The sequence below is a fragment of the Pinus tabuliformis genome, chromosome 6, assembly GCF_031772625.1.
Source record: "Pinus tabuliformis cultivar Carrire ecotype Pingquan chromosome 6, CPIR1, whole genome shotgun sequence".
In the NCBI taxonomy this organism is placed as follows: domain Eukaryota; kingdom Viridiplantae; phylum Streptophyta; class Pinopsida; order Pinales; family Pinaceae; genus Pinus; species Pinus tabuliformis.
The window spans coordinates 1942208578-1942227851 of NC_142292.1; positions in this window are offsets into that span (position 1 = coordinate 1942208578).

The window sequence follows — 19274 nt, forward strand, 5'->3', positions numbered from 1 at the left end:
CAACTTCTTTACTGTTACACACAAAGGGGCCTAGTTGATCTTTGATTCTGAGTTGGGCCTTCTTTTTTGCCTTAACAAAATGCACCTCATCTGAGTTGATTATTTTCCTGTAATAATCCAGAGCAAATAACCTAATTGTGAGGTATCTAGGCAGTTTATCTGGGACCAACTCACAGCCATAGATCCTAATTTCTATGTGATTTTGGTACAAGTACCAATCTTCCACTTTGTGTTGTTTTGGTAGCTGCAGGATCCTCCTGATATCTAAACTAATTCTTGGAGGATTTCCTAGCAGCATGGTCATTACAGGATGTACAAAAGGATCTATGAAATCTGTGTATGGATAAGGGGAATCATATTTATGTATTAAAGGAGTCTAGAAAATGACTGACCTAGGAAGACCTTCAGTGTCCAGCTTTTGGAGAGTGAAGGGGAACTTGTTCGCTTGGTAATATAAGAAAAGGTGGTACAAAACTAAAGAATACTTAAACACTCTTTCATTACTCATTCTCAAAAATTGGTCATGCATCCTATCAGCTATATACTTAGCATAATCATACATGACAACAGGGGGTTGTCTTGGAGTAAAAATGGACATGAAGGTTAAGATGATTTCATCTATGTATTCACTGGTTGTATAGCCTAAGATAAAAGAGATCATTGCTACTATATCTTGACCAAATGGGGAAAATATGGTAGCCACATATGGGGGAGGGTCCTTTCGGATGTGCTTTTCCTCCATGATGAAGATTTGGAGCATTTCAACAAGTTTAGCAGTGGTAAGGTTGGGAAATTTTTCTAGTAAGTCTCCAATGGAAATAGGGGTTAAGTTCTGCCCTGGTTTTAGCTGTAGAATTTCATTGATTGATTCAGCAGTAATGGTGAAAAGGATGGTTTGGTTAGGGGACATTACTGCTCTTTGACTAGGAATGTAGTTTGTATGGCAATAATGGACAATCTCTGGAAAGGTGTGCACCTCAGGGAATTGGTACTTGGGAAAATTAGACTCCCAAAGGCTATTTTATCAGCTTGGTTTAGGTATTGGTCTCTATATTGGCAGTATAGTTTGAGAGGGGATTCATGGACAGAGGTGTACTTGATTTGGAAGTCTTTATCAGCAAGGGGAAGGTGGTCCAGGTCCAAGTGAGGGGTAGTAATTGGCCAGACATCCATGGCAATTGGGGCATCCATTCTTAGTTCGTGTAGATTTAAGAATAGGGGAAAGTAAATTTTCAGTTTTTTGAGGCAATGGGGGTTCAATTCTAGGTGGGTTTTATGTTATTTAAAGTTCCATTTAATTCCAATTAAGAAAGATTTAGAGAATAGTTTGGAAATTAACAAGGCTTTCAATGGATTCTGGTTTAAATACCGGGAATTGATGAAAACGGGGTGTGAACTAGGTAACTGGCAATTCTGAATGGTTGAAAAGGCTTCAATTAGGCTGGAAGGCAATCTAGGAGCTTTTGGTGTCTTCAGAGTGTAGGTGTACGTGGGTTGATAGCTTTCAATGTTCATAGGCACGTGCATGTAAAATTACAGTTAAAATGATAAAAACAATGATTTGGGGCTTTTTTGGATTTATGCGCAAAATGTCAATTTGGCGGGTATGAGTGAACAACAACCGTTTGTTGCGTAGCAGGATGAATAGTGATAGTCTTGGTGGGTAGTGGGCTGGAGGTAAGCGGTTTACTTCACACAGCTTTTGGGCGCTTGGCGGTATTGGGGGGAGGCTGCCCGATTCCACTCATCGAGTTCCACGTCACCTCGGGGGCCTGGTGGAAAACAACCCATTTCGAGCAAGTATGGTTTGGACTTTAGGCCCTTTTGAAATCAACATGGGCCGTCGGATGGGGAGGGGGGGATCGTGAGGTGGTCGAGCACGGGAGTTGCATGGAGGGTAAGTTTAATAAGGGGTTAAGGCGGGATTAAAATATATAACAAGATTTGATTGGTTAATGGGTTGACCTTAATTAATCACAGATCGATTAATTACATCATTTGTTGGGGTTGGGTAATATGAATTTTATATTTCAAACTTTCAGAGTAGGGATATTAAAGTTCAAGGAGTTTAATACAATATATACAGGAAAGGGTTTATGTTTCAGGAATTAATATATGCATAATGTTAAAAGTTAATATGAAGATTGCAGGAGATAATTGAAGTGCACTAAGTATAATGCGTCTTTGCAATTCCTTCACTTTTTACATAGAAACATTACAACTTAGGCTAAGTGCATTTTTGTGGGTTTTTCATTAAAAAGGGTTATCGATGGGGGTGATTTCTTTTCCTTAGGAAAATGGTGTTTTAACCTTAGGAAAAGGGGCTTATTAGGGGAAAATGAGTGAATTGAAGGGGTTGAGTGTTTAAGAGGGGATTTTAGTACTTAAGACCTATAAGTCATTGGGCCAAGGGTCTGGTCCCTCTATAAGTCAGAGAAATGCTCTAAGCCCCTTTCACTTAAGATTTAAGGTACTTCAACCTTATTGCGGGAAGTTAGTTAAGTAAAGGGTGAAATGGGTGAGGGGAAATTAGTTAATTTGACTTTGTGAATTTTATGCCAGTCCCATTTCTCATTCATACTTAGAACTTTCATGATGAGGGTGATAAATATGCTTTTCTCTAACAATCATCACAATTATGCAACCTTTCTTCTACTTACCCATCTACTCATCCTACCATTTTTACTTCTCTTTATTAGGGTGCATTTAAGCTAGGAAACCCTTACCAAAACATTTTTCTTTTCTTTACAATGGCAATCTAACTAAATCTAACCTTGTTACATCCAAGGGCTCAGATTAAACAGTTGAGCTCCTTTTTATGTACACTACCTAATCTGCTTACCTACCAAGATTAAGCATTTTGGCCAGATTTTATTCTTTATCTATGAACATGAAATTGAAGCATGAAATAGCCATGTTTAAACATTTTGGCTATCATGGATTGTGGCAAAGATTAGAAGCTTCACACAATCAATTATTTTGCACAAAAAGTAAATAGTAGTGGAATTTTGACTACCACACTTTCGTGGTCTTCTCTTTTCTTGGGGTTCATATTTTTCATTTTTTTTTACATTTTTATTCTTTTTGTCCTTTCATTTTTCTTTTAGGACATACCCTCTTTACATTTTTTAATTTTTTGACTATGGAAAACGTTTTTAGAAAGCAAAAGGTATGTACATATTACAGGTTTAGTCTTAGCCATTCAAAAATTATGACACCTATTGGTATAGGAACCTAACATGACCTGAGTGGATGGCATATAAACATTCCAAGACCCTTGAAAGCATTGAAGTTGTTGCACTTGTGTTTAATGATGGTTTCTGGAAAGATGCAAAAGAGATTATTGTCGTGATGGAGTACCTTGTTAGAGTTCTCAGGTACTTCAAGTCTTTTAACTTTTTCATGTTTTAAATTTCATTTCAAGCTTCTTTTTATTTTCGATGTTTCATATTAATTTAAATTTGAAAGCTTGAACTTTCAAGATGGTTGATGGTGAAAAACCAGCTATGGGTTACATTTATGAGGCAATGGATCTCGCAAAGGAGGCCATCAAAAGAAGAGATGGGGATGAGGAGGAAAAGTATATGCCTCTTCAGGATATTATTGATGCACATTGGGATAGGAAATTGCATTCCCCCTTACATGCTGCTAGGTACTTTTTAAACCCATAGTATTTTTATGATAATAGAAAATTTAATGAGGATGGGGAGGTTCACAGAGGACTTATGACATGCATGGGAAGGTGCTTCCCTGATCCAAAATTTCAAAGTTGTGTCTTTCCCAACTATAGGATTATAGAGCACCACCTAAATTATTTTCGTATACCAGTGTTATATGAGAAAGGTCTAAGGTGTTGCCACGTACCCTTTGAGGCTTGAAGGCTTTATTAGTTCATTAAATTTCTTTAAAATTTATTTTGTATGTTAAATGTTTTATTAAATTTTGTTGTCTTTTTAATTTTTTACTATTTAGTATTTAGTACGTCTACTCATGAACCCTTTCCACTTGCTAGGTCTTTGGTGGCAAAACTTTTTTAGCGATACACTAGATTTGAAGAGATTTGCCATTCAAATTTTAAACCAAGCATGCAGTGCTTCAAGTTGTGAGTGAAACTGGAGCATGTTTGAGAAAATACATTCTAAGAAGCGCAACCGATTGACAAAAAATTGCTTAAATGACCTTGTATTTGTCCATTACAATCTACAACTTTGCAACATGAAAATACTAGGTGAGAGCTTGAATTTGAAGGTTTCGTAATCTGATTTGGAATTTAAAGTTTAAAATTTAAAGTTCAAATTCAAACTTAAATTCACATTTCAATGTCTCATGATAATGATAGGTTTGATCATTTACCAATAGACCTTGAAGAGATAGATTTGCAAACTAGAAATGCAGCAGATTGGGTCCAATTAGAGGAGGCTCCTCTTTTAAGCCTACATGACTTGAAGAACTTTGAGAGTCAAGCAAGCGGAGGAGTGGGTGGAATCGCTTCTAGTTCTCGCTCTTAAGAGTCTTATACTCTTAGTTAGTTATTTTTTCTAATTAGTATGTAGTTGTTTGTAAACTTTTAGAAGCAGTTGCTTCTAGTTCTATGTAGTCACTAGTTAGGAGTCATGACTGAGTAATTTGGATCATGTTTGGACTCATAACACATATGAGATGCTTATTCATTCATGATATTTTGGAAATATATTGATATTATGAATTGTTTTTACATGGATTTATTGAATATAAATGAAAAATATATATTTTTTTAAATTCAATATATGTGTATATTTTTATTTATTGAATTCACTGATTTTTTCCCGATTTTTTTCCGATTTTTCCCCAATCTAATTAAAACTCTTAGCTCTTTTGCCTCACCAATTTATTGTCTATTCCGAGTCTGGTAACATTGGTTACAAGTTTCATTCTTCACTTATGAGTGCTAAGGTGTGCTAGAGAGTGCCAATGCATGCTGAGGAGTGTTATGGAGTACTAGGACAACACAAGGGAGCACTAGGTCAAAATGCATGGAAGTGAATGAATATGAGGGTGTGTTGGGGAGTGTCAATCAGTGCTAGTTGTCATGCCAAGGAGGGAGTGACAAGGTATGCTAAGAATAGGTAAGGCATGCCAGGGAATATCAGGGAATGTCAAGAAGTGCTAGAGTGTGCTAGGTAGTTCTGGGGTGTGCTAACATGTGCCAAATAGTGTGAAGGCATTCCAGGTGCTAAGACATGCTAGGATGTGCAGGGTGCCAGAGTATGCCAATATGCGTCAAGGAGTTTCAAGGCAAAAAAAGGAATAACCAAGCTAAAATGGAAGGAAATGAACACATAATAGGGTTAATAAGTCAAGACTTTATATTTTTGAAAAGGGGCATGCTAGGCACACTAATAATATGGTCCCATACATGCTAAGTGTCAATGTGTGCCAAGTGTTAATTTTTGTCAATGCTATATTATACCAAGGAGTTCCAGGGTATGCTAGGGAGTACAGGGAATGCCAACACATGATAGGGGAGTGTTATGCTATGCTATGGCATGCCAACATGTGCTTTAGTGTCCTACTCATGGAAAGATGTTCTAGGTACAAAGATGTTCCAAGTACAAAGATGTTCCAAGACATGCGAGGTGTCAAGGAATGTTAGTGTATTAGGTCTCTCTCATTAATAGAATTGACAAAGCTTTATTATGTATTAAATAATATAGTTCCTACACACACTAGTGGAACTTTATTTAAAGGAAATTTTCTAGATAATAAACCTAATAGAGATAAATCATGTGTTGACTCATAGGAAGACTATATTATTATGACTTCAGGGAAATGATACACACTAATTACTTCTTAACAAACTGACTGGCTATTATAACCACTATGACCTTTGACAAATAATGAAAAAGACTCCACAACAATGGTTTTAAATCATTATATTTTGACAAAAAAATAGTAACAGGTACATAGCATCATCAAAAACTCATTGGAATGATCAATGATGATGAACATTTTTTGACCATCACCAAAAGTAACCAAAAAGATCATTGGTAAGGGCTAGTAAAATATCATCATTCGAAGCGTCACCAAAGAGAGAATTAGTGATGGGCCTTTAACAACCCTCACCAAAAGTGTCACCATAGAGAATTAGTGATGGGCAATTAACGACCATCACCAAAAGTGTCATTGAAAATGGCTTTAGTGACAAACCTTAAAGGAACATCACTATATACACTTACAATAACGATTTTTTAAAGACCGTCACCATATGCGACATTGGTGATGGACCTTAAATGTCCGTCACAGGCATGAAGCATCATAAAAAACTCATTGGAATGATAAATGATGACAAACATTTATTGACCGTCACCAAAAGTAACCAAAAAGATCATTGGTGACTGTTAGGTTCCCATTTTGTCTATTTTTGATTGTATATTTTGCCATTGTATTACCCTCTTCAACCCTTAAGTGAAAGCCTTTGCTAGGTGTTTTGGCTTAATCACTCCAAAAGGTACAGAATAACTTTCCTCATTACTACATGTTTAATTATTTAACACGTAATCATGCTATATTTATAATTATTTCCTGAAGTTGATTAAAGTGTTGACTAATTTCTGAAACTGCCTAACTGGCAGGATCACATTCTGTCATTGCCGAAACAGTGGAAACAGCACAAACTGTGAAGCTGAAACAGTAAGAACAACATGAACCTCGATGCTGAAACACCATGAACAGCATGCGCATTTTGAGGAACAGTTGGGATTTGTGTAACAAATCTGCATCGGCAAAAGAGTCTGACCGATTACTATATTGGTCATGATCTTCATGGCTGTAACAATATTTTGTTATCGAAAACTGGCTTCCTTATTTTTGGTACAAAAGGGTTGAAACTGAATGTATGAAAATCTGTTGTAATAGATGTCTCCTCTATAAAGAGGAGACATCTACATTAGAGAAGGGGGGTAACAACTGGTAATACAGAACTTGTAGTGAAGTGATAAGACTGAATCTCTTTCTGTAATATGGTTTATTGGCAGATGAATACAATTCTGTTCTGAGCATTTTATTTTAATTCCTGTGTTCTGGGGAATCTTGTGAGAGGGACAGGGCCCACCTTCATCACAAGATTCACCCATCTTCTTTCTGTTGTGTGGTGTGTGTGTGTGATTTCTATTTACATTACAGTTACTGCTTCTAATGATATTTACTTTTGCTGAAACTCTGTTTTCCTTTTAGCTGATTACTGTTGTATATGAAGACCTCACCGGTGATTAGGATTCATAGAGTGTATGCGTGAACTGGCCAACAGAGGCAGGTGCTAAAAGTCCTTACTCTGAGGATAGGGTCCTGATCCTTTTTTGCAGGACAACCATCACTTCCTTTTGCAGACTTGTTTCTTTTAAGATATTTGTTCTTACTTCATTTTCTGCAATAGGCTGTAACTACTATAACTGTTGTAACACAGAGTATGGATTTCATAAGATAGTAGATTGTTTATACTACAGCTTTTAATACCATTAAGATTGAGTACATACAATACATAGTCACCTTTGGAATAATCAGACTTTCCCGGATTGATAATTAATGTGGCACTCGACTGTTTTACCATTAAACAATTAAAGTGACCAACATTTTGGCGTCGTTGCCGGGGAAGGTGACTAAAGATTTTAAGGGTATTAACATTTTTTCTTTAGGAATGCAGGATGCATGAGAGGACGTAAGAAGTTTAACCATTCAGGTGGCAAAGGCAAGGGAGGAGGAAGAAAAACTTTTATTGATGATATTATTTCAAAAGCTGAGACATCCCAGAGGTTAAGATCTCGAAGGCCACAGACCCAACACTCTTCCCAGACAGATTTTCAGACAGAGGAAGTAGTGGGACCAGAGAGGGTGATAGGATTATCAGAATATACTGAGGAACTGGCGGAAGAAGACGAACGATCAATGGAAGAACCAATAGAGGAAGTTAAGGTGGAGGAACTAGTGCAGGACATTGAAATTCCAACAGAAAATTCTGAAGACCGGGTAAGCGCATCAGGAAAACAACTAATGGAGGATAACAATGAAGGACTTTTCGGTGGAGGTCGTAGAATAGAGGGAAGGGGAGAAAATTCTCTCTCCACCCTGGAATTCCCCATTGGAGATCTCCCCAGAGGAGCAACTCCTATGAAGAATATCCCACTTTCGGAATTACCCAATTTCCATGGGTTATCCATAGAAGATCCTGATGAATTTCTTTTTGAATTTGATATATTGTGTAGAAGCTATGACTATATTAATTCTTCTCAGAAATTAAAATTGTTTCCAACCACATTAAAAGGGAACGCATTAAGATGGTTGATGAGCTTGGGAGCTCATGTGATTACAACATGGGACCAGATGAAGGAGAAATTTTTTGCTAAATACCAAGATTATTGCCGAACAAGAGAAAGGAAGGAGGAATTATTCAAGATGACTCAGAAGGAGGACGAGAGTCTGGAAGATTTTGTGGAAAGGCTACAATATAACTTATAGCGATCTGATCATCCTGATATGAGTAAGGACATTCTCAAGTCAATACTGCTAAGACAGGTACGAGATGATTGTTTAGATATGTTAAATATGCTTGGAAAAGGAGACATATCTAAGGAATCCTATGATGAGATTATCAATCTCTGTAAAAGATGTTCGAGAGGAGCAGCAAGCAGACCAAAAAGCAGAGACTGTACATACTCAAGGGTCCAGAAATCAGCACGTGGAGGAGCAACATGGGCCGAAATAGGTAACTTACTTGCAGAATTTAAAACTGAAATGTTAAGCTCTTTTGCTTCACAAATTGATACCTTGCAGGTTAGAAAGAAGCAGGCAAAAGAAGAAGTTGCTCTGGCTATTTTCTGTTCTAAATGCAGGGAGAAACACCCACTAAGGGAATGCCCCCTGGACAAGGTACCGATCTGCACTATTTGTGAAAAGGAACATGAGACTCAACAATGCCCTTCTTTTCCAGGAATAAAAGCAGCACTACAACCAACTGAAGAAGAGGCTGAAGCAGTGTACCTCCTCACACAGAGAAGACAATGGCAACCATGAGGACCAGGTACGAATTCTAACATGTTGTTTAATCATTGGAATAATCATCCTCCTTTTCAAACAAATTACCCACCCTTCAACCAAATGCAGTACCCACACCTTAATCAAATGAATTTTCCACCCATGCAGCAACCAAGCCCTCCTTTTGTTGATCCTATGATGTGGAACCCCTGGCCTTTACAACAACCCTATCAATGGAACCCGAATTGGACAGCTCCACAGATCCCATTTCCAAACCAATTACCTCAGTATCAGCAATCTCTCTCCTTACCATCAAATGCCCCACCTAATAATCAGACAATAAGACCTCAGCTGCCTGTACAACCTAACCCCAACCCGAATAATAATAAAGCTCTGCAAGTAATTGATGTTCAAAACCAACTAGTTTCCCCTCTGCAATGCAATGACATTCATTTATGCTCAGGAAGAATACTTGAACCCATTATTGATCACTTCTGATTCTGATAAAGAAGAAATCGGAAAAGAAAAGTCATCTAATGTTGAAATAGTTGGATCATCTTCTAATGACAATGCTGAAACAGTTGAAACATCCTCTAAAAAGACTGTTGAAGCAGCAGAGCCACCATTCCCTGAACGTTTGGCTCTTACCAAAACACTTGAGCCACCTGCTTTTAATTTGTTAGGAGAACTACAGAATTTATATGTTAAAATTCCATTCTTACAGGCACTAAGAGATGTACCGATTTATGCTAGAACTGTTAGAGATATTTGTATTAAGAAACCTGGGAGAAAAGCTAAAGACCCCCTCACAGTTCATGTGATGGCCGATCTAGCTGCTCTAATGTCAGAAAAGAATCCCCCTATGAAATATGGTGACCCTGGTCACCCTACAGTCACAGTTTAGGTTGGTAAAACCTTTGTTTCTAAAGTTCTGGTAGATCTGGGTGCTGCAATAAACATCATGACACTTGAAACAACACTGTTACTGTAGTTAAAAAAATTTATTAGGTAAACCCCAACCATTCTAGAGCTGGCTGACCGCTCCACAATCAAACCTGAAGGAGTCACTGAAGACATGATAATTTCAGTCGAATCTTGGAACTACCCAGCTGATTTTGTGGTGTTACAAACCAAAAATAAGTTGGGGGGTCATCCATTGATTTTAGGGAGACCTTGGCTGGCTACAGCAGATGCCTTTATTAGCTGTAGGTCAGGTTCAATGACAATTTCTAATGGATGTGAAACCAAGCAGCTTACTCTATACCCTCATGCCACACCTATGATTAATAATGATAATTCAGTATGGTTAGATTATGAGGATGATGAGACTCAACCCATTTTGACTGTCGGACAAGCCCTAACTTTTAAAGATTCAACCGAAGACGAATTAATTAGTAGTTTTATTTCTGAACCTTCTTCGGTTAATCCTGAAATACATGATCACTTGACTTCAATCTTGGAATCCGAATCACAACAGAATCTTAAAACTGAAGACCTATCTCAGACATCAGCTGGCACCCCCTCCAAAAGTATAGCAGTTGAAATCGAGCCCGACAAAACATTAAATATAAACCCTAACTTAACATATGCTGAAACACAACAGTTAATGAAGTTACTCCATGAGAATAAACTAGCATTCACATGGGATTACATAGATATGAAGGGAATTTCTTCTGAATTATGTACTCACTGAATTTATATTAAAGAAGGATCTTGCCCAGTGTGCCAACCCCAATGACGAATGAATCCCAATTTAAGGTAAATTGTGAAAGAGGAACTTCAAAAACTACTGAATGCAGGATTCATATATCCTATATCTGATAGTGAATGGGTTTCACCATTGGTAATAGTGCCTAAGAAAAATGGAAAATGGAGAGTGTGTGTGGATTATAGAGCTCTGAATAAGGCCACTCAGAAAGATCATTTTCCCTTACCATTTATTGATCAGGTGCTAGATAATTTGGCAGGTAAGAGATTCTTTTCCTTTTTGGATGGATTTAGTGGTTATAATCAGATCAAGATTGCACCCCAAGATCTAGACAAGACCACTTTTACTAGTCCCTGGGGAACTTTTGCCTATAAAGTTCTTCCATTTGGACTATGTAATGCCCCAGCAACATTTCAAAGGGCGGTGATAGGAATTGTTTCTGATATGCTTAATGATTCCTTAGAAATATTTATGGATGACTTTACTCCTTATGGTGTGACTTTTGAAGATGCCTTACAAAATCTTGAAAAAGTACTTAAACGGTGTATAGAAGCACATCTTGCCTTAAGTACTGAAAAATGTCATATGATGATGAATCAGTGTATTGTTTTGGGACACTTCATTTCATTCCTAGGAATTCAAGTTGATCCAGCTACGGTGCAAATAATTCAGACTCTGCCTATCCCGAAAACACAAACTGATGTAAGAAGTCTTTTAGGACATGCTGGATATTATAGAAGATTTATCAAGGATTTTTCTAAAATAGCTTCTCCTTTATTTGTGTTACTTATGAAAAATGTTGAATTTAAGTGGACTGATGGTTGTCAAAAAGCATTTGATGAACTTAAACATCAATTGTCTACAGCTCCTATTTTAAGAGGACCTGATTGGGCACTTCCCTTTCATATATCCTTTGATGCTTCAAACATTGCAATAGGAGCTGTCTTGGGTCAAGAAGAAAACAATCTTCCCTATGTTATCTATTTTATTAGTAAAAATATGACCCTTGCTGAACTTAATTATACAATCACCGAAAAAGAATTCTTAGCAGTTATTTATGCTATTAACAAGTTTCGACATTATATTACTGGTTACACTACTTTTGTCCATACTGATCACTCGGCCATTAAATATTTAATGAACAAATCAGTTACAAATGCTCGAGTTACCAGATGGTTATTATTATTACAAGAATTTGATATCACAATTGTAGATCGACCAGGTAAAGAAAATGTAGTTGCTGATTTTCTTTCTCGGTTAAAGACTGATGAAAATATTCCAGTAGATGATTCTTTTCCTAATGAATATTTATTTGCAATATCTGCTCACTCACCTTGGTATGCAGACATTGCCAATTACTTAGTTGCAGGAAAACTACCATCACACCTATCGCACAGAGAGAAAAGAAAGATTGTTCAGAAAAGTGCTAGGTACAGCTGGATAAGTGGGTGTCTCTTTCACACAGGAATCGATCAGGAAATTCGAAGATGCATCAGAGAAGATGAAGCTTATGATATATTGAAGGCTTGCCATGATGACCCTTGTGGAGGGCATTTTGCAGACAAAAGAACAGCACACAAAGTTCTCAGAATGGGTTACTATTGGCCCTCACTTTTTAAGGATGTAAAGAAATATGTTAGGGCCTGTGATAGCTGTCAGAGAATGGGCCAACCTAATCACAGGGATGAAATGCCACTTAACTCGCAGGTAATACTTGAACCTTTTGAAAGATGGGCACTAGATTTTATAGGTCCCATTAATCCTCCATCCAATCAAAGAGTCTATATACTGGTTTGCATAGATTATATGACTAAGTGGGTAGAAGCTAAGGCACTTATCAAAGCTAATGAAGAATCAGTATTAACTTTTCTATTTGAAGAAATCTTTGTTAGGTTTGGTTTGCCTAGAGAACTAGTCACAGATGGAGGACCTCCTTTTAATTCTCATGGCTTCAAAGATATACTTCAAAAATATCACATTAAGCATAAGATGACTACACCTTATCACCCCCAAGCAAATGGGCAAGTGGAAAGTACAAATAAAGTCATAGAAGCCATTTTAACAAAGACATTCAAGGAGAATAGAAGGGACTGGTTTCAAAGGTTGCGTGAAGCATTATGGGCTTACATAACTACTTGGAGGAACACTACGGGTTTTTCACCTTATGAATTAGTATATGGTAAAAATGTTGTTTTTCCTGTGGAATTTGAGATCAAAACCTTAAGGACTGCTTTAGCTGTTAACCTTGATTTGACTGATGCACAGACAGCTAGGTTGCAGCAGCTTCAGGAATTGGACGAAAAAGGTTGGATGCCATCCATCAAACAACCATGATACAACAGCAAAGAACCAGGTGGCATGACAAAACTATTAAGCACAAGCAGTTCCAAAAAGGTAATTGGGCTTTACTGTATGACTCCCGTTTTGAAAATTTTCAGGGGAAATTAAGAACAAGGTGGCTAGGACCTTATGAAGTGGATGTTGTTTTTCCAAATGGAACAGTCAAACCCCTAACGATTGATGATAGTAGAACACCATTATTAGTGAATGGGTATCGACTCTGTTTGTATCAATGACCTATTTCTAAAGAGGATTTCAAAGCTACTTGCATGACAGATATACACTATACCTTTTTGGGGAATCTGCTCTCCCTCAATGCACTTAATTTCCTGTTTATGTATTTATTTTTAGATTAGATTTCTTAACTAATAATCCTTGTCAAGGGTTGCCATGTTACAATTAATTATTTTGCAGATCTTAGCTTTGGATGGTGGCTGAAAAAGAAAAATTCCAGTATAGGAGGAACTAATCTGCAGATTGGAAAAGCATTGTCATTCCAGATCATAATCCATTTCCCGTTGCTGATACACCATTTTCCGTTGCTGATACACCATTTCCCATTACTGATATATCATTTCCCATTGCTGATACACCATTTCCCGTTGCTGATACACCATTTCCCGTTGCTAATACACCATTTCTTGTTACTGATACACCATTTCCCATTACTGATATATCATTTCCCATTACTGATACATCATTTCCCATTGCTGATACACCATCTCCCGTTGCTGATACACCATTTCCCGTTGCTGATACACCATTTTCCTGTTACTGATACACTATTTTCCTATTACTGATACACCAAATCCCACTGCTTAAACACCAATATTTTCTATTTTTCCTAAATATCCCCATTCTTATTCCCGAGAATGAACTATTATTTCAAAAACAAATATATCATTCTTGATTCAAAGGAATCAGCCATTTATCCTATTAATAATAACCCTTCACTACTGCTTCTTGTGAATAATAAAAAAAACCCCGTGGATAAAAACCCTCACACCTTACAAATCCTTATTGATCATTAACCTATTAAGGACGAGATAACACTTTTTTGGCGCAACAACCAAAGGTAATTGTAAAGGTACACATGTTATGTGTGAATATTAAATTGTAGATAATGAGGAGATAGTTGACATGACCGCTAAAAGCGTCGTACTGCCAACCATATCATTCAGCCGTAGTTGGGGGGGATTACCGAAATATTGCAATCATTATAGGACACGCCTATCGCTGCCATCCCTATTCCTCTCAGTTGTGTCTAATCCACCCTGCTTATGCTTAACCACGTCATAATTCTATTTTTGCAACGTTCTGCTCTGTTTCGACTTCAACAACTCGGCTCTGCACTCTGTATTTTGCCTAAAACAGTAACCATGGGTGGAGATGTTGTTAGACATGAACTGGGCTCGACGACATTACTAAAATTTTACCCAGACACATACCAAATCTTCCTTCAGGCAGGATGGGTGGACTATTTTAGAAGACTTCAGGAATTTGATTTGCAGCAAGTTCTCGAATTTGGATGCAACTTGAGGGAGGGGTATTCTACTGTCCAAGGGCTTAGGATCCCAGTGACAGAAGAAGACAACACAAGTTTCGGGGCTTCCAACCAATGGCATTCGCTGGTTCAGCAGGAAGCATCTTATCCTCAATGCGCAACAAGATTTCCTGCAACCCAGGGAGCAGGTGGAAGCAAAAGGCAGGGGAGTTGCACTTCGGTCATTACCACCACCTTGGCCAAAAGTTGCAGAATTCGTCAAGCACTACTTCACTTGCGAGGGCCGCTACCAGGTAGTCTACCAACATGAATTTGTCTTATTGAATCATTTGCGGCATGGTCGTCTAGTAAATATGCCTTAGATGAAATTGATATACAAACAGACCCAATAGGTGAAACACAAGAACCACCTGTTGGGGAGCCAAAACAAGATGACCTGCATGTGGCTGTTACACAAGAACCAACCACAGACCCAATAGGTGAAACACAAGAACCACCTATTGGGGAGCAAAAAGAAGACGACCTGGATGTGGCTGTTACACAAGAACCAGCCACAGACCCAATAGGTGAAAGGGAGCAAAAAGAAGACGACCTGCATGCGGCTGTTACACAAAAACCAGCTACAGACCCAATGGGTGAAACACAAGAACCACCTGTTGGGGAGCAAGAAGAAGATGCCTTAGATGAAACTGATATACAAACAGACCCAATAGGTGAAACACAAGAACCACCTGTTGGGGACACATATGAGGAAGATAATGCTGAACAACAATTTTCTTTTCCTTTGGAATCTATAACTGTAGAAGCCCCAGTCACTCTAGCCTCCCTACAAGAAGAGAATGAGTTCTTAAAATCATAAATTGAGGCCTATCAGAAAGAATTAGCAATGGCTAGGGAAGCCTATAAAGAAGAACTCAACCTGTACATGTTAGCTCAAGTAGCATCTCAAGCTGAAAAGAGTATAGAGAAAGAACAATACAGTGAATACATGTGCAGTGAATGTGGGGATATCTATACTCAGGCAGGATATAAAATAATTGCAGTCCCCTTGACTGGAGCCAGTCCTGTTATATTTAAAAAGGAACACCCTGCTGTTCCACAAGAACCAGCAGGGTCTTCAAGGATTTCAGAGGAGGAAGCAGAACCACTCCGGCCTACCCAAGTTATTGATGAGCAGAAACCTGAAGAGGAAGCAGAACCACTCCGGCCTACCCAAGTTATTGATGAGCAGAAACCTGAAGAGGAAGCAGAACCACTCCGGCCTACCCAAGTTATTGATGAGCAGGAATCAGAATCTAAATCTTTCACAACTGTGCATATACAAACTGAACCTCCCTGTGTTAGTGATGCTCATGCACAAACTTCTACTTTTCAAGAATTAAGCTACACATGGAAAGCAGAATATGAGCTTTCCCAAGGAAAGGCATTTCAACAGCAGAAATCATTATGGTTTAACTATGCCTATAGGAATTGGGAAGCAATGGAACAGTCTCGTGCACAGTACAAAGAAAATAAGCAATTAAAAGCCAGACTGTCCCTCATCCTTGATTTGGTCCAGTGCTTACTGGCTTCAAGAAAGCCTTCTTTTAATTACTCTGTATTCTTGAGAGAACGCTTGGCGTTCCTTCAATTGAAAGCAATAAAGGATGGTAGACCACACCAGGTCTCTACACCACAGCAATTCATTGAAACTTTTTCAGAAGCACCAAACAATGATCAGAATTTGTTGTGCGAACTCTATCTTCATAACGAGGCTATGCCTGAAGATAGAAAGATTAATTTACTTCCTATTTGTGGTGATATTCAAATAAGAGCTTTTATTTCCTTTTTGGCCAATCAATTCACTTGGCAGAATGCTTTCATGTCTGCACAACACAATGAGGAGAACTGTCTTCTCTGGATTCGCCCAGAACCACAGAATGCAGCCATCTTCCTCATGGAGCATCAACAGAATCTAAAAGAGACAGGCATGACCGATCACATTAGGAATCTGCAAACAGCAGTCTTGGAAGACTGCCAGCACTATGTCAAAGCTAAAGGACCTTTGGCTATAAAAGCAAATGAATTTTTCTGGGAACAGTGTCCCAAAGAAAGAAGGGAATACCATCCCTACAATCCCCTCAATCTGCAGGCAGCAATTTCAAGGATACCTGCTTATGTAAAATGCATGAGACAATGTGCTGAATGGTGGATTGGGTACCGCTTTCATTTCCCTCTCTTATGGATTCCTGGAGAACAATACAAGGCTCAATTTTCATTGACTAAAAAGGAAGAATTGGCAGCATGGAAAAGTATTCAGAATGCCCAAGGGTTCAGAGACATGGATAACATAACTTTCTACACTTACTGTATAAGCAATCTACACTGTTCAGCTGAGTATTGTGATTCCGATTCAGATTAGGCATTGCATGTGGACATGCAACATGTTCAGTTGGGGGGGATGTTAGGTTCCCATTTTGTCTATTTTTGACTGTATATTTTGCCATTGTATTACCCTCTTCAAACCTTAAGTGAAAGCCTTTGCTAGGTGTTTTGGCTTAATCACTCCAAAAGGTACAAAATAAATTTCCTCATTACTACATGTTTAATTATTTAACACGTAATCATGCTATCTTTATAATTATTTCCTGAAGTTGATTAAAGTGTTGACTAATTTCTGAAACTCCCTAACTGGCAGGATCACATTCTGTCGTTGTTGAAACAACAGAAACAGCGCAAATTGTGAAGCTGAAACAGTAAGAACAACATGAACCTCGATGCTGAAACACCACGAATAGCATGCGCATTTTGAGGAACAGTTGGGATTTGCGTAACAAATCTGCATCGGAAAAAGAGTCTGATCGATTACTATATTGGTCATGATCTTCATAGTTGTAACAATATTTTGTTATTGAAAACTGGCTTCCTTATTTTTGGTACAAAAGGGTTAAAACTGAATGTATGAAAATCTATTATAATAGATGTCTCCTCTATAAAGAGGAGACATCTATATTAGAGAAGGGGGGTAACAATTGGTAATACAGAACTTGTAGTGAAGCGATAAGACTGAATCTCTTTCTGTAATATGGTTTATTGGCAGATGAATACAATTCTGTTCTGAGCATTTTATTTTAATTCCTGTATTCTGGGGAATCTTGTGAGAGGGACAGGGCCCACCTTCATCACAAGATTCACCCATCTTCTTTCTGTTGTGTGGTGTGTGTGTGTGATTTCTATTTACATTACAGTTACTGCTTCTAATGATATTTACTTTTGTTGAAACTTTGTTTTCCTTTTAGATGATCATTGTTGTATATGAAGTCCTCACCGATGATTAGGATTCACAGAGTGTATGCGTGAACTGGCCAATAGAGGCAGGTGCTGAAAATCCTTACTCGGAGGATAGGGTCCTGATCATTTGTTGCAGGACAACCATCACTTCCTTTTGCAGACTTGTTTCTTTTAAGATATTTGTTCTTACTTAATTTTCTGCAATAGGCTGTAACTATATAACTACTGTAACACAGAGCATGGATTTCATAAGATAGTAGACTGTTTATACTACAGCTTTTAATACCATTAAGATTGAGTACATACAGTACATAGTCACCTTTGGAATAATCAAACTTTCCCGGATTGATTATTAATGTGGCACTCGACTGTTTTATCATTAAACAATTAAAGTGACCAATAGTGATGGTCAATAAAAGATCATCACTAGAAGTTTCACCAAAGAGAGAATTAGTGATGGGCCTTTAACAACCCTCACCAAAAGTGTTACCAAGGAGAGAATTAGTAACGGGCCTTTAACCACCCTCACCAAAGTGTCATTGAAAATGGCTTTGGTGACAAACCGTAAAGGACCATCACTATATACACTTACAAAAATGCTTTTTTAAAGACCGTCACCATATGCGACATTGGTGATGGAACCTAAAGGTCCATCACAAGCATGACCCTCACCAATGACCTTTTTTCTTGTGATGACAACTAATCCTCTAGTCTTATTCTTCTATCACTTTGGAGATGATGGAGATGGAGAAGAATCTAGCCAGGCTTATTGCAATAGGTGGTGCTAGAGTAGGAGGTTGATAACCATATTAATGTCAAATATAAGAGATATTAGTATTACTTATTTTCAACTATTGGATAGGAGGTACACAATGATACAATTATAACTATGATTACACTATTGCTTCAACTATAACCATGATCGCATTAAATACCATTCCATAGCATTCATGAGTGGTTCCTTTGCCATCAATGACAATACCTCAACATGAGAATTAGTGAAACTGGCCCCTGAAGTAGGCATTTCTAAATTAGTGGTAGGGTTAAGCTTATGTCTATGGGAAAGTGGACCCTCTTGGTCAAGAGAAATGTCTTGAAGACAAAGAGAACTAAAAAATCTAAACTCAACCATGGTGGTGGAAAATGATGTCTACAAGAGTGTAACGTAAATAAAATATAATGCAAATAGATAAGACCAAAAAACACACACCTATCAATTATAAGGAGAAACCATGCAACCCAGAGATAGAAGGGATATTCCCATAGTTGAGGCCTGGTTGATTAGGGTCGAAGTCAACTATGAAGATATGGTTGGGACAATTATGCTGGCCTCCTAATTAACATCTCAATACATGGTGCAAGTACCCTTAATTATGCATGGCCACCCTCAATGAGATCTGAGTGAGTAATGACAAATGTTTCTGCCATGTACAACAAGGAAATGCC